Genomic DNA, 14,139 nt, shown 5'->3' with positions numbered 1-14,139 from the left:
ACATAATGAACAGGATAATATATCTGCAAATCAGATTTGCATTCATCACCAGCTCGAACCTGTAGAGCAATCCCACCATACCCTGCAGGTGAATCTGTGCCAAGGATACGAACCCCCTGCGCTCGGCCGCGTTCACATAAACATCGATAATTCAAACATCGTCACCGTACATGAGGCAGGGACAAAGGTGACTGGTATTTGCTGAGACTTTACACAACCTTATATCATGCTTCAGTTTGTGACATTTCCTAATAGATGATGAGTTACAGGTCTTCTGGAGAGTGTAATGTCCACAGGTTTAGCGATAATAAATCTCTCGACCATCTGTCTTCTTCATTGGGGGTTTGGATTTAGAGTGACTCCCTGAAAACCTATCATTTAAAAGGGGAAGATTTGGATTAGCAGTATGTGACAAGCATACAAGACGATCTACTCATAAAATTATTTGAGTGACCATAGGACGCCCCCATTATTCCACAGCAGGTGCTAACCAAAGACCTCTTTCTGATATCTTGAATTATCCTCATGCTATTAAAGCACTGTTTAATTATTTTTCTCCATACTCTCTGTTCCCTCTTCTATCCAGCTGTTATTAAAAATATATTATCTATTACACAAAGTATTCTGGAGCTGATTATTCTGTCCTGGACACTTTGACAGCTTTGTGAGTTTTCTTTTGTGAAGCCACACTCAAGCGCTGCGTGGAATGACAGATTTATGTACCAAAGTTTAATGCTTTTTACGGCATGATTAGTGGTCGGCTACTTAAGACAACATTTAGACACAATCCAGGAACAAGCAGCACTTTTCTAAAATCAATTCAGGCCTATAAATCCTGCAGGTTTTCCCTGGTCTGCTGTAGGTAATACTTTCTGTGATAGAAAGAAACCATTACCTGATCCCCAGAGTTTATCTGTGAAAAGTAAGTGAAAGGAGTGAAATGTCCTGGATTGGTATGTTCCTACTGGTATGCTCTAATATTTTAACCTGTGTAAAGCATGTCTGAAAACTCGACTGCTAAAATGGTCACACAATTCCAAATTTGGAATAAAATTGGATTGTCCTAATCAGGTCTTTTTCTGACTGGAGCATTTTCTGATTAAGACATGTGGAATATGCTGATATTATAGCAGTTTTACGAGGATCTTTTGGACATTACAACACATTCTGAAAGTGTATCTATCATTTTACTGGTCCCTGTTTATGGTCATCTGACGTAAAGACAAATATACTTTCTGCTAGAAATGGAGACTCAAAAGAAAAGTCCACATTTCAGGTCAGAAGGAGAAGCACACCTACAGTTAAAACCTTATGACACATAACACACATATGGATACTAACAAATGTCAAAAAGCTGATATTTTCCACAAGATTTTTAATGAAACAAAAGAAGGAGGTTGAAAGGCCACCAGAGGAAGGGGATATGCATGCCTGCATGTTAACATACGGATATTAGTGGAACATTAATTTTCATTTTCCATGCAAACATTTTAAGCTAATGTTGTCTTTTTTTTTTTTAAATTAGGGGAAAAAACAGAGTTATTAGTGTGCATGTAAACAGTCAGTGCAGCTAAAATAATCCTAATCCTGACATCTGACATCTTTGGCAGGGGTGGCCTCAGCTGACTCTGAGCCAGAGCCAGAGCCACGGTATGTAGAAAGGCCAAAATATCTGCATTCACTTGTAATGGCCTGGTCAGTTTCTGTGCTTTCAATATGATTAAGCACCGGCAGAAGAAGAGCATGTAGATGAAGGAACAGGTGCCTGTTCAGCGTCTTTATCACATCTGTTTGGTCTGTCCTATTCACTCAACATAAAACTGCTTTCAGAAATCAGACCATATTAACTATATGTTTATCTTTCTGGTGTTGGTGGTTATCTCCCACCAATATTGAAACCAAACCTATGCTTCCTCTGAATATGTACCCGTTTTCTCATCAGCCTGCTTTACTTCTCCAACCAGAAGCTGCATTATCCAAAAACAAAACAATTCACTGTTAAGCTACAGATGACAGACGCCAGAGTTATCTTACTATTGGTTGAATTCATACCAAACTGGGTTTATATACTGCCAGTGACCCAGAATAGATATGATTACATTTTGGGAACAGTAGGTCAAAGTTAAAAAAAAAATTATGAATTTTTCCATCTTTTCTTCTCTCATTTACTTATAATGGGCTAAATTTCAAATATCTGTAGCAGCAAAACTATTGGTTGAATTCATACTAAATTGGGTTTATAGATGGCCACTGATGCAGAATAGATGTGGTTACATTTTGGGAATAATAGATCAAAGTTCACATTTTCTATGAATTTTTAAAATCTTTTTTTTCCCCATTTACTTATAATGGGCGAAATTTCACGTCTATAAAAATATCAATTTTGTTTCAATTTATTTCAAACCTGGCACATATATAGAGGCAATCAATGCTGACATCACCACATGCATAGACATGATGGCATCGGCTGGATTGATGCCAAAATAAGCTACAATACGTGCGAGGGACGGGGTTTGTTGGGCCTGGCACCACTTGTTCAGACTTAATTTCGGTGGAGCAAAAGATGTATCTTCTCTTATTTAGTAGTATGCTAAATGACTCATGGTGCTACTGAGTTGACTGACTTTTTTTCCAGCATAAAATAATATGCTTGTTATGTGTCCATATTTGGTCAGTTGAGAACTTATTTCATGAAGTTGACCAAAGTGAAAATAAATACATTTTGATTAAACATTTCCTCCTTTGCTCCACAATGTTAACATATTGAATTGGTGTAACACGCAACTATATTCACTGAAGTATTAGATAAGTGACATTGTAACACTATGGTGTAAAGTACTGAAAGGTTTAGGATGTTCATGTTGCTGATATGCATAAATGAAACTCTTACTCTTAGAAGCAGAGCTAGAGATTCTTGAACTTCTTGAATAATATGTAATCCTTCTCTGCAGTAACTTAACCTTCATGTACAACCAGTCAGCTCAGCTGTCTTATTACAGAGTGAAGTTAGCTCTTTAGTGTTGTGGCATACAAGTATTCATGCTGCCTGAATGTCATACCCTGGGTCAGGTGACCAGAGACCAGCTTACTACATAATTGATTGTATTCCACTACCAGTCTGTTCCAACCATGTCTCTGATGACACAGGGACTGTCACTCAGGGTATCATGACTTGGCGTCTTAGACCTCGCCCACTCAAGACCTAGACTCTGCACATGGCCTGAGATCTAAACTGGTTTTATGTCTAACATCATGATTTTATACACTGTAAAAAAAAATCTGTAATTTAACAGAATTTTCACTGTTTATTTCACAGATTTTTCCTGTATTTTCAAGATACAGGAAAATATCAATGAAATTACTAAAACACACTGTGATTTTACATGTCAAATGTAAAATAACATGAAAAAACTGTAAGTGCTAATAACCATAAAATTTCAATTTTTAATTTTTTTTCTTATTTCACAGAAAAATACAGTTAAAATAAATTTGCAAATGTATCATGATTTCACAAATATTTCTTTTCTATTTATGAGATTAAACTGTTCATTCAAAGTTTAATACTGTAAAAAAATAAATAAATAAATAAATAAAACAAGAAAAAATTACTGACAATTAACCGTAAAAGAAGTATTTGTTCTGTAAGTTTAACAAGACTTGTTTGTTAATTGACAAATATCTTGTGTAATTACTTGAGGTTTCACAACAAAAATGTTGAATAAAAGCATTTTTGTGAATGTATAACATGTATAAGCACTGATAAACTGTCAAAATACAGTTTTTATCAGTGGATTTAATGCATGTAAATATTCTTTATTAAACATTAAAAAGTAAAGAAAAAAAAAAAAAAAAAAAGCAAATCTCATGTAAAGTTTGGGCAAAAAACTGTATTTTAATTATGGAAAATTACCGTATTTTTATGAGATGGTTATTTTCCGTTATTTAACAGTATTTTTTCAGCACCCCTGCTGCTGGAATATTACCTTTTTTTTTTTTTCTTTTTTTTTTAAACACTTTCTTTTCTTTCTTTTTTTTTTTGTTTGTATGTTTTTTACAGTGTAGCTCTAGCAAAACACATCCCCCACTCAGCTTCATATTAAAGTCCAAAGACTCTACAGATTGTTAAAATTGTTTTTTCAAATGTTGAACTTGGCACAGGTTTTAAAATAAAATACTTGATTGCAAAACTGGAAGGGATAATGTTATACTAAAGTAATTGAGTAAATCAAAGTGAATGTGTTGTAGTATTTACTCATGGATGGCTGACTTGGAATTACTTAAAAAGATAAATGAATTTTTTTTTGCTTAATAAACAAAAAATAGATAGATAGATAGATAGATAGATAGATAGATAGATAGATAGATAGATAGATAGATAGATAGATAGATAGATAGATAGATAGATAGATTGATAGATTGATAGATTGATTGATTGACTGGAAAAGTAAATCCATGCCCTTTAAAATATCAACAACAGTTTATGACAATTTTAAGATAACCATAATAATACATGATAACATCTTTTATAAGTTGATATTTGAAATGGATTATTGTAGCAGCAAAATCATGATGAAAACCTTTGGGTGCACATAAATAATATACTGATGCATCTAAATGAAAACATCAGATGCACCAGTGAAAGTAATGTAATAAGTCTGGAGCCCTGACCCAAGAAAGAAACAAGTCATGATCAATGAAAATCTAACCATCATTGATTAGATTGACAGTCTCTTTCATCTAATTTATGCTTCTCATAGCAGGAAATGTTTCACTATAAATCATGGTAAAACTAATAATATTGTAATGATCATGACACATTGCAGCGTTTTATTAAGATGCTTTTCTTTTGTCTTATATTTTTTATTAAATGTGAACCACATCCAGAGTTTGTGTATCACTTAACCTCTGGATAAAGAACTTTAGTTCAGATTGGCACTGGTTTTCTTAAAGGTTCATGTAGTTACTTTTAATTCTCAGTTTCACCAGTGAGAATTAAATGGTAATGTAGCATGAAGTAGAAGTGCTGTTGCTATGGTAACCTGCAGTTTAAAACCCCGTGCACTGAATTAGAACGGTGAGTAAATTGTTAACGGAGCCATGTTTGAGGTTTTCTCTTAAAACACTTTAACAGATACCTGACATCCAAATTGAAACAAGCAATTTCTGTGGCTGTAAATTGTTTTTGTTAGTCCACTTTAGAGCGTCATTAAGACTAAGTGAGTCATTAGGTTTCTTTAATTATGCTACACAGGATAATTTAGTGCCATGTTTGCTGGGAAACTATACACGTCTTTGTAGACTTTTAATCAGGAAAGGTGAAGGGGACAAGTTTGTATTTAATTTCTTCAATGTCAGGTGAGCTTCATTGCCAAATGACCTCAGACAGATCACACTGCAGATTGTGTGTGTGTTTGGAATTGCATATTTGGACTTAGACACTGTATATTGTATGTGTATAAACTACATGCTACTTCCTAAATGGTATATATAGTACATGACCACCAGGCTATGATGGAAATAATTAGCTGGCACCTGCAGGAAGACACTTACAGAAACAGGTCAAATGTTGCACTGCTCTGTATTTGAGGGTGGATGTCATATTTTTCACAAATAGGGCTGGCCAAGCGGCAACGGATGGACAGTCTTACTACATTTTTGTGTGCCCTTTCACAACTATTTATGGTAGAAAAATGAATGATGCCTCATTTTGCAGACAATAATTAGCACTTTTAGATGCGTGATTGAAGAAAAAGGTTTTAACCTAATTTTCTGGCGTAAAAATAGTAAAACCTCTTGGTAACGGATGGACAGAAAATTAACATCTGTTTTTGACCACTTTATAAAACCTGCCTTAAAAGTGCAGTTCCAATTTTCACAAAACTGTAAAATCTTTACTGTTGGTTGCAAAACAGTAAACAGTTTGTATTTTTCAATATATATATAAGGGCATAAAATAGTAAGAGTTTTGCTGAGTGTTTCGGTAATGAATGGACAAAGGAGAATAATTACGAGTTTCATTTGTTTATTCAGCATATTTATTAATATATAAAATGCATTTATAATATCTACAAAGTCAAACACCTTAATAAACTAATTTAATGCATTTAACATATATTTGTCTCATTTTATTAGAAACTCATTATTCTTACAGTCAAAATTACTCAAGTTCACAGACATTGTGGACTATCAAACAGCTCAAATAATGTACAAAGCTAAAAATAATCTTTTACCAACAAATATACAGAAATTATTCAGTATTCATGAGGGGGGTTATGATTTAAGGGGGAAAATTAACTTTAAAATTCCCTTAGTACGCACGACTAGGAAGGGTTTTTGTGTTTCTGTCAGCGGGGTGAGACTGTGGAACAGGTTTAATATAGAGTTAAAGCAATGTCCAAGGATGAAAGAATTTAAAAAGAGGTACAAAGACACAATTTTTCAGAGGTACAGGGATGAGGGAGGGCTTGGGGATCACTGTGTGATATAAAGATGTACAAGTATGTGGTAAGTGTGTGTATATGTATGTATAGGTGTGTATGTGTGTGTGTATATATGTAGGTGTATATGTGTGTATAGATCTGTGTATGAATATGTATTTACATATATGTGTTATTGTATTATGTGTTCATGTAAATCATATTATATTTGTTCATAATAATATAAAGCCAGAAACCTAATTATTTACTAGTAAGTATCAGTCAAATTATGGCATAGTGTATAGATATGATTAGACGAGGAAGGTTATTATTGTCATTAAGTATATAAGGAGAAGGGGTGGGAGTTTATAAGTTGTACTTCTTCTCACTCCTTTTCGAATATGTATTATATGTCTTATGTTTAAGTGTTTTGTTTATTTATTTTCTTCTGTTTGACATTCATGTTCGAAATAAATACATCAATCAATCAATGAATATTTGTAACCACAGTAAAAAGAGTAGCAAAAGAGTTTTAAATTGCCTTACAATTTATCATAAGTATAATATGGGTCCAATAGAAGAGGATCAAAATGATAATCATAATTATGGATTAGATTTCTATAGCGCTCTTCAAGGCACCCAAAGCGCTTTACATTATTGATCCGTTATTCATTCGCTCTCACACTCAGATGGTGGTAAACTACGTTTGTAGCCACAGCTGCCCTACAGCAGACGGAAGTGTGGCTGCCCCTCCGACCACCACCAAACATTCATACACCAGTGTGAGTGACACAGGAGTTAAGGTGGGTGAAATGTCTTGCCCAAGGACACAACGGCACTAGGACAGAGCTGGATTCCAACCACCAACCCTTCGGTTATTGGATGACCCACTCTACCTCCTGAGCCATGGTCACCACAAGTTATGCTTTGACAGACAAAGAATGCAAACATAAATTTATGCTGAATATAATGCCATCTAAGTATTTTTAAAACATTTTTCTAAAAAATAAAACTTGTGCTGGACACTAGAATTAATGTACTTTGAAAATATATAAGTCTTCAAAAGATGATTTTAAATGTATTTTTTTTTATCTAGATGTTAACTGCCCCAAATGTGTTGCACTCACTGACTCACTGACAAACACAAGACGAAGAAAAAGGAGCACAATGATAAACAGTTTCCCTGTAGTCAACACATTAGCAATAGCTGCTTGATAAATAAATCATATATATGTGTATAATACATTTTATATTGTTACATATTTAATATATTTGTGTCATATGCACATAGGTTATGTAATTGAGAATAATGTAGGCCACTCTGCAGGAATATAAAATATGTAACAACACTACAATATAAAATATATGGAAACATTAAAGATTATTTTAAAAAATAGTTTGAAGCTGCATCTGAAACATCAAATCCAGGTGTATAAACAGTGTACGACCTGCAGTAGATCCAGGTCTGCATGGATACCTTTAAGAGACAGACCAGACCAGTGTCACTTCCACAACAACAACAACCAGCAATTATGGTGATTTATGTTTATCCTCCTGAGACCCAGGAAATGTCAGCAAAGTACAAGCTTTTTTGTTTTTTTATTAAATAAGTGCTTATATTAGAAACATCATGATGCAACAGTTTTTCAGATGCAGTTTTTAAATTTTTATGGAGTGTCCTTTGTGGTGGACAGTTTTGTTTTCTTTTCTTTTTTTTTTGTATAAAGTTGTGAAACTCTTGTCCACAAATGTGGACAGAAAACCCATAGCTGGGTCTTGGGAGGTTATAACAACTGAACTTACTGCTGCTTCACCTTCATGACAGATTAAAGCCTGTGTGTCTGCTACATCCAGTATTATCCATGGTGTCCACAGTTTGAATCACACTAACAATGATGTTTCTGAGCATTTTTACTGGTTTCTAATATTTTTTTCCATTGTTGTGTTGAGGTATTTTGCACGATAAAGGTTGTGTGAACAGACTTTTTTTTTTAAAGTGCATCTGTGTAGAAAAATATCCATATTCGTGTGGACAGGGCATAAATACACACAGAGTCATGTAAAGGAACATGATATCGTCCCACTATAAATTTCCTATCGTAATAATATCAGTTGGGTTGAAGAGATACTGTCCAAGTGCAGCTCATGTCTTGTGAATTTCATCACGTTGCACAATATTGATGATTGCGCTGACTTTGTGACTCACCTTGGACACACACACCGGGTCATCACTCATGTATTACAACAGACCAATACAGACCAGCAAAGATTACACAAACAAGTTGTTGACATGTAATATATGTTCATTTATACATTACGCGCAACCATGCCAACAAGAAATATGTCAATAGAGCAGAGGTCGAGTGAATCAATTGTTATGAATTATTTTGGTTATTAATCCAGTTTGCACCTCTGGCTATTGAGCTGTAGTCACCTTCAGGCCCTGTAGCCTTAAGGACTTCCTTTATGCCTGAGGAATAAAAAAGATTGATATACTATTTCTTTACAAGCAGCCTGGTGTTTTAACCAACCTAAGATTACTGACTAGTTGTTATCAAAGTTGCTTCAGATAGTTTTTCTAATGTCAGCTTTATATAATTTTATTACTGTTTCTTATATTCGAATTAAAGTAGCACAAACATGCCTGCTCATAAACTGGCACTAGCATCTCCAACAACTCTGTAACGCTATGTTTAATCTCATACTTTAAATAGATCAGAACTATCTTTGAACAACCAGCTTGCATAAAAAAAAGCTTAGAAAAAGAGATGGGTTTCAAATTTGTTGCAGTATGAGGTCAAAGATAAGATATTCTTCACCAGATATTCTATCAGTCTATCAGTTTCTGCAAAAGAATTCTCATAGAGGTCAAAGGTCAGCTCATCAGTCATGAGATCATACTTAAAACATTCCCACTCACATCCATAGCTCAACCTTTTTTTTTTTTTTTTTTTGCAGTGCACACACACTCTCAAACACACACACACGCACACACACACACCCGGGGGCTCTTGAATGCAACTGAATGGCTGTCTAATGAACATGTGCAATCAGGTGAAACAGCTCTTATGCTGAGTGACAATTAAAGTGCTGATCATTATTTCATCTGTAACACGTTCAGAGATGAGAACTTGGCCACAGGTGTCTTCACTTGGCTCATGGGTTCTTCAGAATAATTTGCGTTTGGGCTACACAATTCCAATATAATATTTTCTCTATTTTCTGTCGTATAAAATGCGCAAAAAAGTTAAGACTAACAAAACTGAATATAATAAATACATTTTTATTTTAGTGATATTCCCTGAGGCACAGTAGTATTTATTTTGAGCCAAAACATTTGTTTTGAAACAGACTACACAGTTAGTTTTTCCTTTCAACATTTGGCATTGAAAACAATGTGATACCACATTAATTATTAGGCTAAACAATAACTAAAGTCTTAGCATGCCCTTTACATGACCATGAAAATCTGACAACTGGGAGTAATCAGATAATTATAATAATCAGATCTGAGGCATTTACATGTACCTCAGAAATGCAACAATTAAAAAACCCTGGTTTAGACGTTTCAGTCCATTTTTACATACGTAGTGAAGGTAGAATCAAACTTCCTATTATTGTTTTCCACTACACCACTTCTGTTTTCTGTGATTTAATTGTTTGTACATGCACAGATGTAAAAGAACTAAATCAGATTAACAGATATAGAAGCATATCAGAGGTAGAGAAAGCACATCAGATTATGTTGTTTACATGATCATGTGACTAATCGGATACTGATTGGAGTATCAGGATGCATGTAAACAGGCTCTATGACCAAGTAAAATCCCAATTTGGAGGAGAAAGCATGAGGCAATTGAATGTTTCGAAGACAGCGTGTGACTATGAAGGAGTGATTTTTAACACTCAGTTGCATTCAGACAGGCCTGTCTCATCGCCAGGAGGATCTGACAAAAGGTGTGGGTGACATGAGATTGACAGGCTGGCTCAAAGGCATCTGGACACAGGGTAAAAGAGTTGTAACCAGAATTGTCATGACAATACTTGTGTAGCACAAAGAAGTATTATATATATACATATATATATATATATATATATATATATACACAGTATATATACATTTTTCACATCTCCTTCAGACTCAGGTCTTCTGGAAGCCTGAGGGTTCTGTGTAGGAGCTTAGCTGTTCCTAGGATTGTGCTCCTTTGGACAGAGGTCTCTGATGTTGTTCCTGGTATCTGCTGGAGCCATCCTCTCAGCTTAGGGGTCACTGCCCCTAGTGCCCCCATCACTACTGGTTCCACTGTTGCCTTCACACCCCACATTTTCTCTATTTCCTCTTTCAGCCCTTGGTATTTCTCGAGCTTCTCGTGCTCTTTCTTTCTGATGTTGCTATCACTTAGGATTGCTACATCTATCACTACCACTGTCTTCCTGTGTATATCCACCACCACTATGTCAGGCTGATAGGCCATCACCATCTTGTCAGTCTGGATCTGGAAGTCCCACCGGATCTTGCCCTGCTTGTTCTCTATCACCTTAGGTGGTGTCTCCCATTTTGACCCTGGGACCTCCAGTCCATACTCGGTACAGATGTTCCTGTATACTATTTTGATTTCAATGCTTCAGTCAAGTTTATTACTGGGTTGATTTTTCAGTTTTGCTTGTGTTATATTATATTGTGTTATATATATATTTGAGAGGGGATTTGTACTTTTTTTCCCTAGGGTTAAAACTTCCCAAAAAGAATGAGAAATTTATTTTAATTTTGTCTACAAAATGAGTAGTTGAGGGAGCAGATTTAAATCATCATTTTGTTTTACAAGTGCCCTTTGAAAGACTCTAAGATAGATAAGATCTCTCTCTCTCTCTCTCTCTCTCTCTCTCTCTCTCTCTCTCTCTCTCTCTCTCTCTCCTCTCCTCTCTCTCTCTCTCTCTCTCTCTCTCTCTCTCTCTCTCTCTCTCTCTCTGACATGTCACTCAGTACACACAGGCTGTATGGCTGCAGGCAAGGCACCAATGTTAATACCCATATAACCGGACTGCGGGAGTAAATGCGGCGTTCCTGTTTTTAACTTCATTTCCCATCATGCAGCGTGGTACTGCACTTCTGTGATTGTAATGCAATTGTATTCCAAAATGACTAATATCTCCAAATATATTGGTCCTATCAACTTGCTGAGATAGTTAATGTGAAGGTGGGACTATTCCTCAACTTTAGGTACCAAATTGGCCAGTTACACATACACACTCACAGAGAGAGAGAGATAGGTAAGGTACGTCCAGGTATTCACGGAGAACTCCCGCCATCATTATTTCTACTGCTTTGCTACTTGCTGCTTCTACTAGTACTTTCTAAAGTGCATTTGCCTGTTTTTTTCCACTACTGTTGTTTAGAATATTGTTTTGCTATTTTCTTTTAGTATTTCTTGTTTGTGTACATTTGGTGTTGTAACTACTGGAACTTAAATTTCCTCAGGGCTCTGCCTAAAGGATCAATAAACCCCTATCTAATCTAATCTAATCTAATCTAAATTTTTTAAAAAGTAAATGAAAAAGATAGATGGCCGATAACCTCAATGTCATTCAAGTGACAAATTCCATGTATCCATGAATCCTTAAATCAGAGTCACTCATGATAGTCAGAATTCTCTTGTAAATGACAACTGCATAAATTTTCCTTAACATGATATAAGAGGTTGTTGTGTGAGATTGAGTTAATATGTTTTATTTGATGTTGCATAACTTGCACATGTACACTTGTAGTGAAGAAGTGCTATATTATGCATCCCTTGAACAGAAAACACTGAACATGTTTCTTACAACACGAGGTGTAAAGAGTCACTACTTCTCTGCTGTTTAACATCACTGTAAATCAGTCAAGTATGTGAGTATTCAAACAGAGCATTCAGAGTGTGAGGATGTTGTGGTGTTTTACAAGGATTTGTTATCCATAAATCTGTCCTGGAGAGATGGTTGTGTGGTAGCTGTGTTGTAGTTACAGACCTAGTTAGTTTCAGTCCCCACAGCAACTGTGCATCTCTCAACAGTGTCCTTGAGCTTTTGCATACCAACTTATTGTGAGTTCCTCTGGATAAGTGTGTCTCTAAAAGCCTACAATGTAAACATAATATAAATAGGGATTTGCAGTGCTTACAGTCTTTTTGTGTCCTTGCTGTGTAAGGCCTTGTGGAGAACTTCCTCTAAGGCCTTATGGGTGTTAATGTTTGTACCGCTGAACTGAATACTGTCTTAACATCAATTTCTCGACTCAGATGGACTTACAGAAAATCAAAGGAAGTCCCAAAGTGGGTCTCAAAGAATACACTTTCTCCACCCCGAGGAATGTGAGCAAAGATGAATTCAAGTGTATAATTCAAGCTTTTTTTATTTTTTTATTTAGCCCTTTGGTAAATACTACTGAGGGCTTTCTTGGATTTTTCATTTCCATCGTTATATAGCCTCCAGGATTATTTCAATAATTTCTAATTTTTCTGTTATTTGCAGTCTTTGCATTTTTAGTAGAGGCAGCAGTTGTTGAAATTTTACTCAGCAGAATTCAGTCTTTCTACAGTGCATATAAATGTTTCATATGCATTTCTTTTTAGCTCTACATAGAGTTTGGGTCTATTTCATGTTTTCTGATACTTCTAAAGGCTCCTACAGAATGTGAGATTTCAGCAGTCTTATAAGGTTATTCCCAGCCACACTGTGTGACAATAAACTTGGGTATGACATGCATGCATGCACACTATCTGATGATAACACCCACTGAAACTGGGACCACGATGCAAGTCAAAGTACAAGAGTAAAACATCTTTCTGCGCTCATATAGCTGTAAACAGTGAAGCTAACATTATAATCACACTGTTAGAAAAGTGGTATTTTTGTGTAAAAATAATCTGAAGTTGAGAGGAAGGAAGAGAATGTGGAGCTGGTCATGGCTCAGGAAAAGAGGCCAATTTTAGATGCCAATTCTTCTAAGAAAGCTGGAGGTTAGTATTTTTAGATACGTAAACTTAGATGTCGTATTGATCAGTGTATCCTTTCATGCTGAATTCCTTTTGGTTGTTAAAATGATGCAGGTTGTATCAGCAGCACCATGTTAGTTTTGGTTTCAAAATAATCAATCTTTAACCGTCTTCAAATCCCTTTTTACTATGTGATGTAGGAACACTGTTTTAGTCATAAGCAAAGTTATCCCTACATTTATTCAGCTTATGTTTTTAACAAACCAAAATCACAGTGTCTGTCTTAACATACAAGGGCTTTGTTTTTACAATGCAGGTGTCACATCTGTGTCAAACTGTCATATCCTCCTGAGACCCAGCAATGCATTGTTGTCCTCTGTTTCACAGCTTTACTTAAAAAAAAAGTCCACTGAAAAGGACATCATATAACAAAAAGTAATAAAAAATGTATCTGAAAAAACTGTTGCATCATGCTGTTTCCAGTTAAGGCAATTATTTAATGGAAAATGTGGAAAATGTTTACTTACTGAGGATATAGTGAAAGAGACTTCCTCTTGTGACATGTTGAACTTTCAAAAACCATTTATTCCTCAGTGGGATGAGGATGATGTGATGGGTTAATGCACCAATTAGATGAATTTAGATATGTCAGGTTTTGTTCACAAGTGAGGGAAGGACAGAGCAGAAGACTGATGGATTGAAGCAGTGACGTGGACACTGTACTGGTCTACTGTGGTGAAGAGGGAGTTGGC

This window comes from Sphaeramia orbicularis, chromosome 6, assembly GCF_902148855.1.
Source record: "Sphaeramia orbicularis chromosome 6, fSphaOr1.1, whole genome shotgun sequence".
Taxonomy (NCBI): domain Eukaryota; kingdom Metazoa; phylum Chordata; class Actinopteri; order Kurtiformes; family Apogonidae; genus Sphaeramia; species Sphaeramia orbicularis.
This window is presented reverse-complemented; position numbering follows the sequence as displayed.